The 17187-nt window shown below is 32.1% G+C and overlaps 1 pseudogene; it reads left to right on the forward strand.

The window, feature by feature from the left end:
• The first annotated feature begins 7071 nt into the window (after window positions 1-7071).
• On the forward strand, window positions 7072-16747 carry LOC141499273 (Rieske domain-containing protein pseudogene; annotated as a pseudogene).
• The last annotated feature ends 440 nt before the right edge of the window (window positions 16748-17187 follow it).

The following is a 17187-nucleotide window of genomic DNA, read 5'->3' on the forward strand; positions in this document are numbered from 1 at the left end:
AATGCAACCAAGAATCAACTACCCAGCAAAACTGAATGTCCTCTTCCAGGGGAAAAATGACTTTCAATGAACCAGGGAAATTTCAAATGTACCTGTTAAAATGGCCAGAGCTGAACAAAAAGTTTTATATTCAAATACATGACTCAGGTGAAGCATAGAGAGTAGAGGAGAAGGGTAAAATTTGAGGGACTTAATGATGATGAACTTCATGTATTCCTGCACAGAAAAATGATACTGTTGATAATCATAAGAAACTTCTAATTTAATAAAGCAGGTAGACGGAGATATAAAGTTGAAGCACAGGAGAGAGCTGAACTTGAAGATATAATATATTTTTAAAATGGAGTCAATGGCTAAAAGGGAAATGTAATGGAAGTAAGAGAGAGGAGAGGTGGAATAGGCTAAGATATTTCATATAATAAGTTTTTTTTATTATAATGAGCTATTGCAATGATATGGAAGGGGGAATGAGAGGGGGAATGAGGGTAAACTCACTCTCATCAGAGGTGGCTCAGAGAGGAAATAGCATGTATACTCAGTGGGGTATAGATAGATATCTAGAGTAAGAAGGAGAGAAGGGGGACAAGGTGAAGGGGGGGGTTTGTGAGTCTTGGAGGAGAGGGTGGACTGTGGGGAAGAGCAGTCAGATATAACGCATTTTCTTTTTTACTTCTTGCAGGGGGCTGGGATTGGTTGGCCTGTCCAGGACCACAGGGCCTTAGGGGTGGTGTGTGGGCTCAGGGCCTCTTGGCTCCAGGGCCGGTGATCACTCTACTGAGCCACTCAGCTACCCTACAGCACATTTAAGAATAGGGAAAGTATGTAAGGAAAGAGAAAATATAGTATATGTTAGTGGGGAAGTACAAATGGAGGGAGTTGCAATCAGCACTGGTAACAGTGGAAAAATAAGGAAGCAGCTTTTGTGATAGACTTATCATAAAGAATTTGATCTATCTGTGTTAGAGCTGGTGGTGTTAGAACACAGACTGAAGCATATTTTTTATCATTATTATTTTTTGACGGGAGTTGCAGGGTAGGTGTGGTTGGGTGGCTTGCCCAGGGCCACATGTCTGCGTGATTGTTGGGTATCTGATGCTGGATTTGAACCTGGGTGCTCCTGACTCCAGTCTCAGTGCTCTGTCCACTGAGACAATTAGCTGCCCTATTATTATTATTATTGTTGTTGTTGTTGTTGTTGTTGTTCTTTTCTTTTCTTTTCTTTTCTTTTCTTTTCTTTTCTTTTCTTTTCTTTTCTTTTCTTTTCTTTCTTTCTTTCTTTCTTTCTTTCTTTCTTTCTTTTTTTTTTTTTTTTGGTTTTTGCAGGGCAATGGTGTTGGGGTGGTTTTCCCAGGGTCACACAGCTGGGCGATTGCTAGGTGTCTGGAGTTGGATTTGGGTTCAAGTGCTCCTAGATCCAGGGTGGATACTCTGTCCACTCCCCACCTAGCTGCACCTATTATAATTATTTATTTTAAGTATAATTTTTTCTCTTTCTTTTAATGCTCATGAGGGTCTATATTTTGGGGGGATAGGTATTATGTTTACTATTAAACAAGAATATTTTAGTAATGTATAAAAAAGCATAATGTGTACAAAAATAAAATGAATATAATAAAAAATATCTCTTAAGGATTTTGTAGGTCAGTTGGTTTTCCAATGGGTTATTGTATTATTTTCTTTTTTTTTCATTCTTTCAGTTTTGCTTGATTGATTCTTGATATCTTATATAGTCATTGACTTCTATTTGCCCTGTTCTAATATGTATGCAATTATTTTCATCAGTTATATTTGTCATCTCCTTTTCCCATTTAGTCAGTTCTACTTGTAAAGGAGTTTATTTTTCAGATAGTTTTTGTGTTTTCCTTGGTGAGCTTTTGATAAAATCTTTTTTCTTTCTATTCATTTTTATTAATATTTTATTTTCCAAATGAAATTTTTTCCACATCCATCCATATGCAGATGTACATTTGATTCAATCTTGAACTATGTTCATGTTTTTCCATTTTTTTTCTTTCTTTTACCTTTCTTAAAAAAATCTTCGAAGATAATTTTTGGGTAGTGAGACCAATTGATATTCCTCTCTGAAGCTTCCTACTTATTTTCTTGTGAGAGCGTTTTGATCTTCTGTGGTTTGAAGCTCTTTTCTGTTTCTTACTAAATTTTACCTTTTGTTATTTTTAAATGTGAAATTGTCTCCCGGGGCATTGACTGAACTATCCTAAGCTTCTTTTGCTGAGGTCCAGATGCCTGGTCACTGGCTTTCATCCATGGGGTCTCAGGTGTTAATCTCTTGACATTGACACCGTAGTAGACCAGCCTAATTTTTGTCTTTTGTGCCAGGCTTTCAGGTCTTACAATTTGCCTGCCACCTTGGGATTGAAAGCCTCATAGATGATATGCTTTGAAACTGGCCTGCTGAGTCACAATCAAGAAACTTTGATTGTTTCTCTGCACTGAAATTGAGTGTTCAGTTTGTTTATCTGTGCTAGGTTGCTTTTTCTTTTTCCTTAAATGAAATGGTACTCTCCTAAAATCCTTATAAAATATCTTATGATGAAAAATTGTTTCACTTCATTTTTTATGGGTTCAGTCACTCCAAAATGCATGTAAATGTTGTATTTAATTCTGTTTTGTGCAAAATTTGGAAGAGCTTAGGCATTCCTTGGCTTGTCTCTGCCAATTTGTAACTTACACCTTAAAGAAGTTATTCCTGCCATCCTAATATAGTGCTGTAAACTTTCAAAATTGCTGTTAATTCTAGTTTTTAGTTAACTAGAACGATCTTAATATTCTTTTTCTGATAAATCATCAAATGTGTGAAGAAAGACTCATGTCCTTTCCAAATATTATCTTTGACATGCTGAAAATATTTAGTATCTTGAATCATATGTTTTCAGGGTATTCTACCACTTTAATCAACAATCTATTAATAGCAATTCATTAAGTATCAAGTGTATTATAGGTACTATGAATGAAAGAATTAAAAACAAATATTTTGTTAAGAATGAGCATTCTGGCAAAATGGCCAAGTAGAAAACTCCAAGTTTTCCACATTTCCTCCAAAAACAAGTCAAAAAGGTACTTCAAAGTGAACATAGAGAAGTAAAAATAAGCAAGAGTCTGGGCAGAATAGTGTTCCTTTGGAGAGAGAACAGGGGGTTGAACATCTCCCCGGGGGAAGAGAGGGAATCGTTGATGATAAAGGATGAAAGACCCAGTTATGCTGCAAAATTAATCCTATGCAAGGAAGAACCAACAAAGCCTAGAGAGAGAGAGAGAGAGAGAGAGAGAGAGAGAGAGAGAGAGAGAGTGGCACATAAACAAATATAGACACTTGCAAGAGAATTGAGTTCTTGGTTTTGGTTATAGGTCAGAGAGTGTATTAAATGGAAGGTTCTCAGGGAATAAGATTATTTACAGCACAGTGTGCATAGGTTCCCTAGCTATGGTTTAGAAGGAGAAGGAGCATAAAAATTGGGTCCAGGATAAAAACTCCTGAAGTTAAAAGTACCTTCTCCCACACCCCAGGACTAGAACTGAATATAACAGCAAACTCCTAATAAAGGATAAAATAAAAAAAATGAGCAGGAGTATGAACCCAACAATAGACAGGTACTATGGAAATAGAGAAGATCCATATTCATCTTCAGAGGATGACCTTTCCTACCCCAAGGTAATATTAGTGGCAATATACTCAAAAAAGACTTTAAAAAGCAAATGAGAGAGAATGAGGAAAATCTTGAAACAAAAAATAAGAACAAGCTAAAAAAGAGAAGATTATGAAAAGAAAATTAACTAACTGGAAAAACATATCCAGAATGTTATAGAAGAAAATGACTCCCCCCACCATTGTTATTGGGCAGGGCAAACCTATTGAAGTTATTAGAGACCAAGAAATAATAGAACTACTTACAAAGAATGAAAAAAAAGAATATGAATCACTTCAAAAGAAAATAAACTAATCTGGAGAACAGATCATGAAGAGAAAATATTGAGAAAATATTGGCATAATCAGATTATCTGAAAGTTATGATAAAAAAAGAATTTTGATACAGTAATGAAAGAAATAATTAAAGAAAATTATCCTAAAGTAGAACAAGAGGAGAGAGTAGAAACAAAAAAAAAAATCACTAATCACTACTTGAATGGCATCCTAGAAGGAAAACTGATAGTAGTATTATATCTAAAATCCAAAACCCCCAAGTTAAGGAGAAAATATTAATAGCAACAAAAGAAAAATTCAAATATGACTGAGCCATATTTAGAATCACACAAGACTTAGAAACACTGACATTTAAAGACCAGAGATATAGGAATACAACATATCAAAAAGCAAAAGAACTGGGGTTGCAACCAAAAGTATAATTAACAAAGTTATCCATAATACTGAAGGAAAAAAGGTATATTAAATGAATTGCCAGACTTTCAGGATTTGTTTCAAAAGACTTGAATTTAATTGAAAATGTGATGGAGCCAAGAGAAATATGAAATAAATATAATGATATGTATTTTTATTTGCATGTGAGTTTATATGTATGTGTGTATATATTAATTATAGCTTTCTTGGGGGTGGGGGGAGTAAATAAAGTAAACAGTGCAAAGCTGAGAACTGAAAAAACTGATAAGGAAGCAAAGAAAATATAAACAACTTTGAATTTAAAGTATTTCTTATATACTTTTTTGAAATGGAAATGTTTGCCTTTTTCCACATCCATCCATATGCAGATGTACATTTGATTCAATCTTGATTGATTAAAGTTGATTAAAGTGGCATTTCCAAATATAGAAACAAGGAAATGCTCCTCATGCTTTTCTGTACAGATGACAAGATTTTCCCTTCTTTTATTCGTAATTAAAAATAGTTAATCAATTTCTATTATAAGAACCAAAAGATATTCTTTATAAAATCACAAAATTGATATAGTTTACTTTCTAATTGGTGATAATATAAGTTCACAAATTAGAATATTCATATTGAGAACATATACAAAATAAAAACAAAATTAAGAGTGACTAATGACTGAGAGAATCAGTATGAAATCCTTGAATGAAACAACAGTAAACTGAAACCTGATACTTGGAGTCATTTTCCAATAAACCTTATCCAACTTATCAATTTTCAAAGATACAAATAGTCTCTAAGAGTATATATGGTATAGACAGTAGAGGCAATCTCAGTGTCCTATTCAGTATATTTCACATAGTATGTTCTGTTTTGTCTATCACAATTTAAGGGCATGGCTAAATAGGAGAGCATTCTAAAGAGAGCAGAAAGGATAGTAAAGATGATTTACATCATCTCATATGATGATTAATTGATGGGAATGGGGACATTTAGCCCCTAGAAAGAGAAGACTTGAACAATAAAAATTAGTCAACTTCAAACACCTGAAGATCCATTAAGAGGAGTTGGAGATGGTGGAGGCCTCATGAATCAGAAGTAGGAAAAATGGGTATAATATACAAGGGCAGAATGAAATGTGAAAGTAAAAAAAAAAATAAGCAAAATATTTCAATTATTTTTTCCAAAGAGCAATGAACTGAAAAAGTTATGACTAGATAATCCTTGACTGGCCATAATATGGAAGGTAACATTCAGAAAGAAATTAGAAATTTAATGTTCAATGTCTTTCAATTATGATATTCTGTGTTTCTTTTGAAGAATTTTCTCCTTATCTCTCAAATGAAATATATGGAGTATGAAATGTTGTGGGTAGATTAGTTAGAAGCCATTTCCCAGTAAGGAGAAAAAAAGGACTGGATTAAGAGAAAAAATGCGATTTCATATATATATATATATATGTATACAAACACCCCCCCAACAGAAACACATATACACATATATAAGTTATAAAGATATATTAAAGGTCATTAAAGGTCATAAATATGTAACAAAATAATTTTCCAATCATCACTAAAATTTGGACTTCTTTGATTTCTTTTTTTCTGAAAGCATATTTTAGGGAGGATATATAAACTTACATTCACAAATGCATGTATATGTACTGACAGATATATTTATGTAACTACATGCTAATGTACATATATGCATACATAATACAAGTATACAGTATTTATAATTCCTCATTGGTACTTGACTTCAGATTATATTAGAAAGAATGTTTGATATAAAGTCAATAAATTTATCTCCTTTTCTTGCTGCTCAATAAATCAATGACATTTTTAAAATCACTTGAAGGTTATTAATTTTAAATTTATCATTTCCAAATATATTTGGAATTCTTAATTTGATCATTCAAAATTATATGCCATTCTACATCTTAAGTTTACCAACATTCTACCAGGATGTAGGAAGCATACTTTTCTTTAGACCTCAGAAATCATGATTGGCATAGAATGGATCAAAGCTATTGCCTTTTTACATTTAAAAAAATTTATTACATAAACTGTCCAGCTTGGTCTCAATTTGTTTTTCCTCAATTCATATTGAATTTATAAACTGTACCAAAACAAGCCTATTTAATCATTTTTATGAATAAGACTTCATTCCATTCATATAATATTAACCATTCTTTAATAGATAAACATTCCTTTATTTTCCTGTTTGTTTTTTGTTGCTGTAATAAGGCATTCTATAAATAAATTTAGTATATTTGGACTATTTTTCTTCCTCCTCGATTTTTTGCAATTATGCCTAACAGTTGCATTGCTAAATAATTTTTGAAGAAATGTTCCAAATTTTTTTCAAGAATGACTGCAATCATTCACAGAAGCAGTAGTATACTTTTCTATCTGATTTTCTATACCTCTGCCTATCATATAACTGTTTCTCTTTTGTCATCTTTAATATACTGATCAGAGAGAAATATAATTTAATGGCTGTTTTAATTTACATATCTCTAATTTTTAGTTATTTAAAGTAATTATTCAAATGGTTATTGATATTTTAGATTTCTTCCTTTAGAAATTACCTCTTCATATATTTTGACCATTCTTTGTAAGATAAAGAAAAGGAGATAGTAAGCTGCCAATTTATTAACAGAGTTGTTATTTAAACTACAAATCTATTTATCTTTCCAATGCAGTATAATTTCAGTGGAAACTGAAAAAATGAAGAGAATATTAGATTCAAGTGATAAAGTTTGTGTTCAGATCTTGTTACTGTCTGTTACCAATGACTGTACATTTGGAGAGTAAGTCAACATAGTGACACTAGTAGCTTTATAGGATATTTGTGCTGAATTTGTAAAGGATGTTAATTTGGATTTAGAGAATAGTATTTCATTTCCAATTCTAATGGGTGGTTACTGGATTCTGTTCCAATTCCTGAATTCTGAGTTCCTTATAGTAACTAATATTATATTTACCCTAACCATCTAAAATACCTTTAATGACTCCCCTTAAAAAAAACTGTTTTATTCTGTTGATACTGACAATGAAAGCTTCCCATATACCATCTGCAATTCCATTTTGTCTTCTTTATGTCTCATTACTTCACAAAATAAACTCAGTTTTATAGACAATTTAGGTCATCAAATACACTCTGAATATAGACCTTTTCTACTTAATTCATTTATGTTTATTCCAATCTATTTGGGATATACTAAATTTTCCATTGTCTACCTTTTAAAACTATTTCTGCTATTTTAATATTCTGTCCAAATGACACATCTTTATAACTACTACCCTAAAGATCTTTGGCAGAAATAGTATTTTTATTTTGTTTATAGTATTATCATCCTTCTTTTACATGCATTATTATGTTTATTTAATTGTAAATAAAATCTTTAAAAGTAAGATCTCAAAATAGTTTAATACTTCACACTTTGTGACACCACTTCTTTAAGTCTATGAAGAAGGACATCTAGGTGGCACAGTGGTTAAAGCACTGACCCTGGAGTCAGGAGTACCTGAGTTCAAATCCTGTCTCAGACACTTAATAACTGCCTAGCTGTGTGACCTTGGGCAAGTCACTTAACCCCATTGCCTTATATAAATAAAAAATTTAAAAAAATTAATTAAAAAAGTCTATGAGGGCTAAGGTTATAAGTATTTCCAGTTTACAGAGGCCTCAATCAACAACAGTGACATGTCCAAAATCACATAACTTATTACTGGTAGTGCCATTATTCAAACCACCTCTTGCTTATAAGTTGTTACTCATCTTATTATATTTCACTGTGTCTCATTGGCCAGATTACAAGTTGAAAATCAATTCTTTATCCCACATAAGTCTTTTTGATTGAATGAATACATTATTATTATTGTTAATATTATTATTAAAATTTCATCTAACATTTAAGTTCTATAAGCAAGTCCTGGTTTTAAGAGATAACACATATTAAAAGTAAGGCATTTAATCCATTGGCTACTTTGTGAAAAATAATATTACAATTTAATGATGATGTAAAGATGAATCCAACAAAGAAGTCCTTACAAAATTAATCAAGGAGGGAAAAATCATCCAAATACCAAATGAAAGATAGAATGATGTTCAAAAAAAAAATAAGAAGTTTCTAAGTGGAATCATTTAAAAAAATCTATCAAAGAATTTATCACATCCTGAACTGGATTTTAAAGCATGGATGAAGAATGGAATATTTTAAAGTATGACTAAGAAAATAAAACATTTGAGGAGACTTGTATTATAGTGTAATCTAGAGCTGGAGCAATGAATGAGTGGCAAATATGACAAATAAAGTAAGTATGGATCAGACTTTAAAAATCAAAATTTTTTTTTGTTTTTTTTTTTTTTGTAAGGCAAACGGGGTTAAGTGTCTTTCTCAAGGACACACGGACCAGATTTGAACCCAGGTACTCCTGACTCCAGGGCCTGTGCTTTATCCACTACATCACCTAGCCACCCCCAAAAGTCAAAAAATTTTTTTAAAAAGTAGTTTGGATTTTTTTTGGGGGGGAATAGACATAATAGCATACTTAACAGTGGAAATATTAAATCAACGGTTTTGCTAAATGATTAGTTCATTTTGTCCAATTATTTCTACAGAGGTATATTGTTTAATATTATTGATATCCTTTTAGGAATATATGTATTTTCAATATTGAAAAATTGCAGTCAATTATTTCTTCATTGTTCTTATCTATCAAATATCTAAACCTTTTATTAATACCATAACCCATTTAAATTTCAAATCATTGTTTTAGAATTTATTTGTCATCAGTAGAAATATTTGAGCTTTTTTCCCTTGACATTAAGGGTAAAAAGTTGCAAGCCAATATAGTTATAAACTTGATAATGGAATAATTAATAATGTATTGTGATGCTCTGTAGAAAATATGTAAATTTTTCTATATTTCAAAGACACCAACCAAGGATTATTTAAATATGTTGCTGGGGAAAAATGATGATGTTCTTAGGTCAATTTAAAGATTATTTTACAAGTTTTCCTCCAAAATATTTCCATTATTGAACTTTTGAACTAAAAAGTCAATACCTATGTACTTAGTAAATATACTAGGAAATAGAACCTTGCATGAAGATGTATAAATAAAAACAAACATTTAAATACAAATTCTATATTTATTTATATATTTGTACAGATAGATTTTCCTTTTCTGCTCATTTTTTTCTCTATAAAAACAGATCTATAAAACAGTATCTATAAAATAGATATAAGCAAGGTATATCTTCATCTATGTCTACCAATAAAAGTGCTATTTCTTTTCTTTCAATATCTGAAGTGGGACAGATGCTGCTTTTATAGTGGAACAAAATATAGGCCATTATACAGGCTCCCAAAGTAACTGAGTTTTGGAAAAATAACTAGTTACTGATCAAAGGACAAGACTCCTGAGTATGTACACTGCAGGTATTTTAGCCACACTTATTTATAGAGAACACTATCACAGATAATTATTTTAAAGGAGGAAAACCAAGTGGTTTTAACCACTATCTTTGACATTGTTCATTTCATTCAAGTCAATTTAATCAATCAATTTCTTGAAAAGAAAGTGACAATAACAATGTATTTGAAAATGAAGCTGAAATATGAACAATTGAAACAAAATTATGGTCTTTGAGAATAAAAAATGAATCATTGTCTTGATAGGGCAGAGTATTGCATACATTGTCATACACAATTACTGGATCAGGTATTTTTGTTTAAATGTTTCTCTTTGTTAAAAAAAATCCTGTTAAATTTTGAAAGAATTATTTTGCTTTTTTCCCAGAAATGGTTGTGATGTGAAAGGTATCAAAAAACTTTAAAAAAAAATCAAATAATTCAGTCAGAATATCCCACTGCTTAATATGTCCTTATAAGTCCATTTGTGTCAATTCTGGAAGAAAACACATTGCTTTCCTGGATAGGTCTAGTAATCAAATCCTTCAGCATGTGTGTGATTGTGGAAATTTAACTGGTCATTACTGCACATACCACATACATTTTAACCTCATTAATGTCTAAATATATAAAGGAAAGGATTTTTCTTCCTTTAAATATAATGTTTCACATGCTACACTAGTAAAAAACTTACAATTTTTAGTCAGCATATACATATTTGACACAATTTCAAATTGTATTATAGTTCTGATTACTGGGATTTGAGGAAGCAAATAGATGACAGAAAAATGGATAGATAGATAGATAGACAGATAGATAGATAGACAGATAGACAGACAGATAGACAGACAGGTAGATAGAATGACAGATAATGAGAAAAATAGACAGAAATATAGTTAAGAAGGTAGGCAAATGGCAAATTGTGCTATTATGGATTTTATTCTGGTTGATGGAAAGAAATGGTTTCTTGGAGTACAAAATGAAGAAATAATGGTCATTGTTTTAGATTCCTTGATGGATGAAAGATAAGCCAGGGATAATTTGAATTGCATACTGAATTTAGGAAAATTTGCATTGCAGAGAAGTATCCAAAGAACAAGTAGAATGCCATGGAAGAAATTCTGCAGGATAGTTAACTAATTGGTGATGAAGAATAGAGGTTGAAGTGCTGCTAGGTTATGCAGTAGACTGGTAGAGCACTGCTCTGGAGTCAGGAAGACCTGAGTTCAAATTTAGCCTCAAATACTTAATAATTACCTAGCTATGTGATCTTGGGCACTGCATTGTAGAAATCCCCCCCCCCAAATGTAATTGGATATAATTGGAATCTTCTCTAGAAGAAAAGTTGAAGGCATAAAGTCAAATGTTTGAGTTAAGGAAAAAAGAGGAAATGAAGCTAAAGATTGGTGAATCAGCTCAAATTTTTAAGAAACTCAGTATCCTGATGTAAGCAATATGTCCCCTGCTTGGAATCCTTTCTGCCTTTTTCCCTCTGAAACAGAGCAATCACTTTCATCTGTGCCAACACAAGGCATCTTTACCTACCTGCTGCCAAACCAGTCTCTGAATTGAGAAGCTCCAGTACAAGAATATCAAAATTCCCTTACATTTGAGACATTTCTTCTCCTGCTGCACCTTTGTTTTGAAAGTAGAGAAATTGTGCTTTTCTCTCAATGATAAAAATTTCTACCTATTCACATCATTCACATCCCAGTGACTTTGAATTCCTTGGGTGACCATCAGCACCATCCAAATATTCTTTTTTTTTGCAAGGCAATAGGGTTAAGTGGCTTGCCCAAGGCTACACAGCTAGGTAATTATTAAGTGAATAAGACTGGATTTGAACATAGGTACTCCTGACTCCAGGGCCAGTGCTCTATCCACTGTGCACCTGGCCACCTCTGTATATTCCCTGTTAATTGATTCCTTTGTTCAATCACCCTCAAAATTCTCACACCAAAGTTTCATTAAAATTCCACCCACCCTTCCACTCTGCCTTCTTGAACTAATTACAGATATTGAGCAAATCATTAAGAGAAGTCATTTCTTTGTTAGTTATTAGATGTTGCCTTAAATATTCTTCTTGTTTTCCCAGTATCAGAGATAAATATTTTTAATGAGATCTTCTCTTAGGAAAAATTCTCATCCATTTGCAGATTCATTTTGTTTATTGCACGAGGAACTAGAACTTGAGGGATTCTTCTCAGTGATAGCCATTTTATTCAAATATATTAGAAAAAAAAAACTACCTAGGAAAAATCAGATGTAGGAAGAAGAGTTATTTGTAATTTGGCCAGGCAATTGTATAGAAATATATCAGAAAGGATTTTTTGAATAATGGGGACAAATGGAAAATAACCTGAGCTCAAAAATAAATTTAAAATTAAGATAATGTGGTAAAATAGAATTTGGGAAATTATATAGTGTCTTTCATTATGAACCTAAGATGCTCCAAAACCCAAAACTCATTTATGAATGTTTTAAAATGTTTGTTCCATGATTACAAATTTTCAAACAACCAAGAATGGAAAATAAATTTAGAGGTAACTCATAAGGCACTGGAAAGATTTATGGTACGTGAAAGTAACATATTTCCAATTATTATTTACATGTAGGAATTGGTATGATACAGTGGATAGAGCACTGGCCCTGGAGTCAGGAGAACTTGAGTTCAAATCCGGCCTCAGACACTTAATAGTTTAACTAGCTGTGTGGCAAAAACTAAAAAAAAAAAAAAAAAAAAAAAAAAAAAAAAAAGTTGTTATGATAGACTCCATCTAGGGAATTTGTAAAAGCAGATGATGAACTGATTTCAGATCAATGGAGATGAATAATAGACAGACAACTTTATACTTTTATATCTTAAGGAAGTAATTTAAAACATTTAATAGATTCTCTATAAGTATTTATGGCAGAACACAGACAATTATCATATAAGTTGACAAAGCATCAGTGAGTCAAAAATCTGTACCACTTGAAGTACTGTTCTTTTGAAGAAATGACAGATACAATGATATTTTGGGAAATATATGTTATAAACTTTGAAAACATCAACAGTGATAACAATTGAATGTCATTGATTATATACGAGATTAAAGAAATCAGAGAAATGTTTATTAAACCATTTCTACTTCCTAGGCACTGTGCTAAGTAATAGGAATATGAATACGAGCTATATTTGTAATATGAACTCCTTTAACAGTAAAGACTGTGGGTTGTTGTATAGTTTGTATTTATTTCTGATATTTGACATAAAGTGAATGCTTAATAAATTCATTTTGATTTGGTAAGCAAAATAATGATAGTTCCTTCTGTCAGAGAGCTTATATTTAAATGAGGGGAGACAATCAATAAAAGATAACTGAAACTGTCGATGGAGAGGAGAAGAAAAGAAAGAGATAGAACATTAATTCATAGAGACAGGAGATAAACTTTTTTGCTGCTAAGCAGAATTTCCAAAGGTACTTTCTGCAATTGACCTTCAGATAATTGCCATTCAGAATATGTCACATGAGTGCAGGCATCTCTGAGAGGAAGAGAGGGAAAAATGGGCTTGGGGATAGGTAGGTGGCACAATGGATAGAGCACTGACCCTAGAATCAGGAGGACCTGAGTTCTCAGACACTTAATAATTGCCTAGCTGTGTGACCTTGGGAAAGTCAATTAACCACATTGCCATAAATAAATAAAAATTTAAAAAAATAGGCTGGAAAGTCAAAAGTCAAGCAGGGGCTGGAATTCATTCAACAAGAATAAAATCATGCTAGATAAGAGGAAAAATCATAAACATTTTATTTACACTTATGCAAGATATTTGAATATCTTTCCTAATAGCTTTATGTGCAAAATTCACAGATATGGACAGTATATTTAAATAGATTTGTAATATTAAATTACTGAATTGGAAGATGCTGATTGACAGCTCAGTGTCAAATTGAATATATATATATATGAAGAGAGAGAGAGAGAGAGAGAGAGAGAGAGAGAGAGAGAGAGAGAGAGAGAGAGAGAGAGAGAGAGTCCTGGGGGTGGAGCAGGCCATTAATATGAGATGCCTGTGGACTCTGCCATGTAGTCTAAACAAGATATCCCAAGGAGTGCATTCTAGGCTGCACCTTAAACAGGATTGGCTCTGCAGAGGCCTCACCCACATAGTAGGAGTAATTAGGGACTGATATAAGTGGGACAAGGGCAGAAGTAGAGAGATTCAGAGGGATTCAAGATGTAGCAAGTAGCGGGGCCATATTCGCTGCAAATGTAACCAATAAAGACCTGCTTGTTAGACTGAAACCGGGTGCTCTGTCCAGTTTATTGCCCCCTGTCCCCAAGGAGGGTCCATGAAGTCTGAAGGCCAGGAAGAAGTATGTATTCAGGCGATGGCTCGGGATAGGTCCCCGAGCAATATATATACATGAATATATATGTATATACATAGATACATATATATGTATATATAGAAATATTTTCCATCTGAATAGGATCAGGATATATGTACATATATAAAAATAAATTATATATCATTAACACATTGATAAAATCACAAGAAATACAGATATATATCGTATGGCCATAGACATATGCATATGATTTTATTCACAGTCACACATATACATGTCTATTTATAAACACATGTATGTATGTGTTTATGAATATTGGAAGTTTTAGATGAATATGTTGGGTAGTCAGCATCAGACAAAGCAGTCCCCATAAATAGAATAAAGTTAACTCCTGATTAGTGACAAAAATAAATCCTCAAATTAGTCACATTTTTATTCAAATTCACACTGCATATTTCCATTGGGATGGTATCAATTATCATATTTAGAATAATTATAACTTTTCATTCTTTGAATTTATACAGACTTTATTTATATTTATACATTATATCACGAATAGGCTACTTTAGGGGATTGATTATTACATCTTATCACCACTAAATCAATACTGACCCTTTACTCTCTTCTTTTGCCCCTATGCCTCCTAGAATGCATTTTAACTCAACACTCAATTTGTACCAGTTTCGAATAAAGTCTGTTTTTCTAATTCATCAAGTTCCTTGTTCTACTTCCCAAACTGATATTTGTCTCTCTCTCTCTCTCTCTCTCTCTCTCTCTCTCCCCTCACTTTCACTTATTTTCTCATCTCTTGCTAGGCAAGATTCTTTAGGGTAAGGTTCTTAATTTTGCTGATATTACAGTATTTGGAACCTAGAAGGCAATTAGCAAATATTAGTTTCATCAAATTAAAAAATTGATTATGATAACTGATTTATTAATTTTAAAAGGAGAAAAATTTTAACCAAATTCAGGAAGGGAAAGTGAGGAGTCTATTGCAAATAAAAGCTGATATAAATGAAAAGGATAAATATCTAAAAAAAAAGGAAGTATATAAATATAGAATAAGCATACTAATCTCATAAGAAGAAATTTTACAGATGCAATGATTCCCTTCACTGGAAACAAGTCACCAGAAATGAATGTATCCACGTTTTTATTTTTATAATTCATTGAAGTATAAACTATCACTATGTTATACAAAGTTTCCAGCTATAAAGACTAAGATGGACTTAAAATATTGATGAAATGATAAATTATAAAAATCATCGTGAAAATATTGAAGTACTTTGAAATGTTTTTTTTAAAAATGTACAAAAATATTACCCATCACCGATGAAAAATTCTACATTTGAAACCAAATTACATTAGGAAAATAATCAATACATCAATAAAACACTTAAATTTAATATCATATATTAGGAGCACAAAATATTTTAAATTACATTCAGCATTCTATCAGGTTAGAATAATTTTAAATAAAATACTTTATGAACATTAAATAATATAACAAACAGTAAATATTTGAAACCAAGAGCTCATATGTAATCCAATGAATGAACATTGAAATCATCACCATTAAAAGCATTGCCATCCATTTTTTTCTGATGCATTTCCAGAATTTTTTTTAAAAAGACACCACATGAAAACAAATTGAAAAACAAATACTGGCAATGAAAAAGTTAGAATGTATCTAATTAAAAACTGCACATTTTCTGTGGCCTCATCCTCTAAGCATAGACCTGGTGTTCTTTAGTTGCAGGATCCAGGAAGAACCCCATTTCTCCCTGTTGAAGGGAAGAGAAAGAGGGGTCATTTTTTGGCTCTTGAGTTAGGGTTGCTGAATTTAACAGCTGGAGAGCTGATTCTTGATCTTGTCACGTTATATCTTGGAGTCTCCCTGATGGGGATCTTTGCAACATGATTTAGGGACAGTAAAATTCAACTCCCTCATTTTCCCAAATAGAAACACTAAGACTTATTTATTAAAGTAAAATTACCTGCACTGGGACATTAAAGTTAAGTTTTGAGCCCAGGAGTTTGGTGAGGAACTTTCATAATTTAGACCCAGAAAGCCAGCAGCAAACATGGATTTGCAAAGCTCTACACAAGATCCTAAGAAAATAGAAGATAATTCGCCTGTCTATGTTGGCAGAGAAGATATTAAAATAACTCAAAGTATGACAGCTATAGTCCATGACAGACAAGTTGTCATTTTTATCACAAAGGAGAATATCATGCTATGGATATTTGCTGTTACCATGCAGGAGGACCTTTACATTTGGGAGAAATAGAGGGATTGGTGGGAAGAATGAAAAAAAATGCTTTGCTAAATGAAAAAAAAGATTTTGGTGGACAGGCATGTATTGTTTGCTCCTGGCATGAATACAAAATTACTTTATCAACTGGAGAAGGACTGTATCAAGCTATAAACCTTAAAAATCCATCAGCAGAACCCAAGGGTGTTCCAAAGGAATTAAGCAAAGGATCCATTCTGTGGCCATGAAAAATAAGTATATCTATGTGACTCCTTCTGAGACCTCAAAGATTAAGTGTGATTCTGATTTTTATTCCATTGGACATTTTAAAGTAATTCAAAGACTTTCTACTCTGAAGAAAGATTCTGAATGTAAAGACACTTGGCAATAGGTATGTAAAGCAAATATTTTTAGAAAATTCTATACAAAAGACAATAAATAGAATTAACCTAGTGATCACCTTTTCTTATCCTGTAATTTTACAGAAAATAAAATAGAGTTTAAAGAAGTTATAGATGAGTCACATAAGCATTAAGTAACAAGAAGCTGGATTTGAACCCAGGTCTTCTGATTCCAGATCCTGAAGACGAGAGTTCAAATTATGATTGTCCAAAGCATCAAGCTGGCCAAATATTGTTATAGCTACAATTCCAGAGAACTTGATCAGAAATCAATGAACTGCCTGCTTTGGAGGCTGTGGCCTGAAGAGTTGTAAATGAAATTTGTTTTTTAACAGTTCATGAAAATACCCAATAATTTTATTCATTCCTGCCCACATCATGACATGGATCTCATGTCACCACAAACAAATGCATGCCACAATTTAGAGAG

Source organism: Macrotis lagotis, chromosome X, assembly GCF_037893015.1.
Source record: "Macrotis lagotis isolate mMagLag1 chromosome X, bilby.v1.9.chrom.fasta, whole genome shotgun sequence".
Taxonomy (NCBI): Eukaryota; Metazoa; Chordata; class Mammalia; order Peramelemorphia; family Peramelidae; genus Macrotis; species Macrotis lagotis.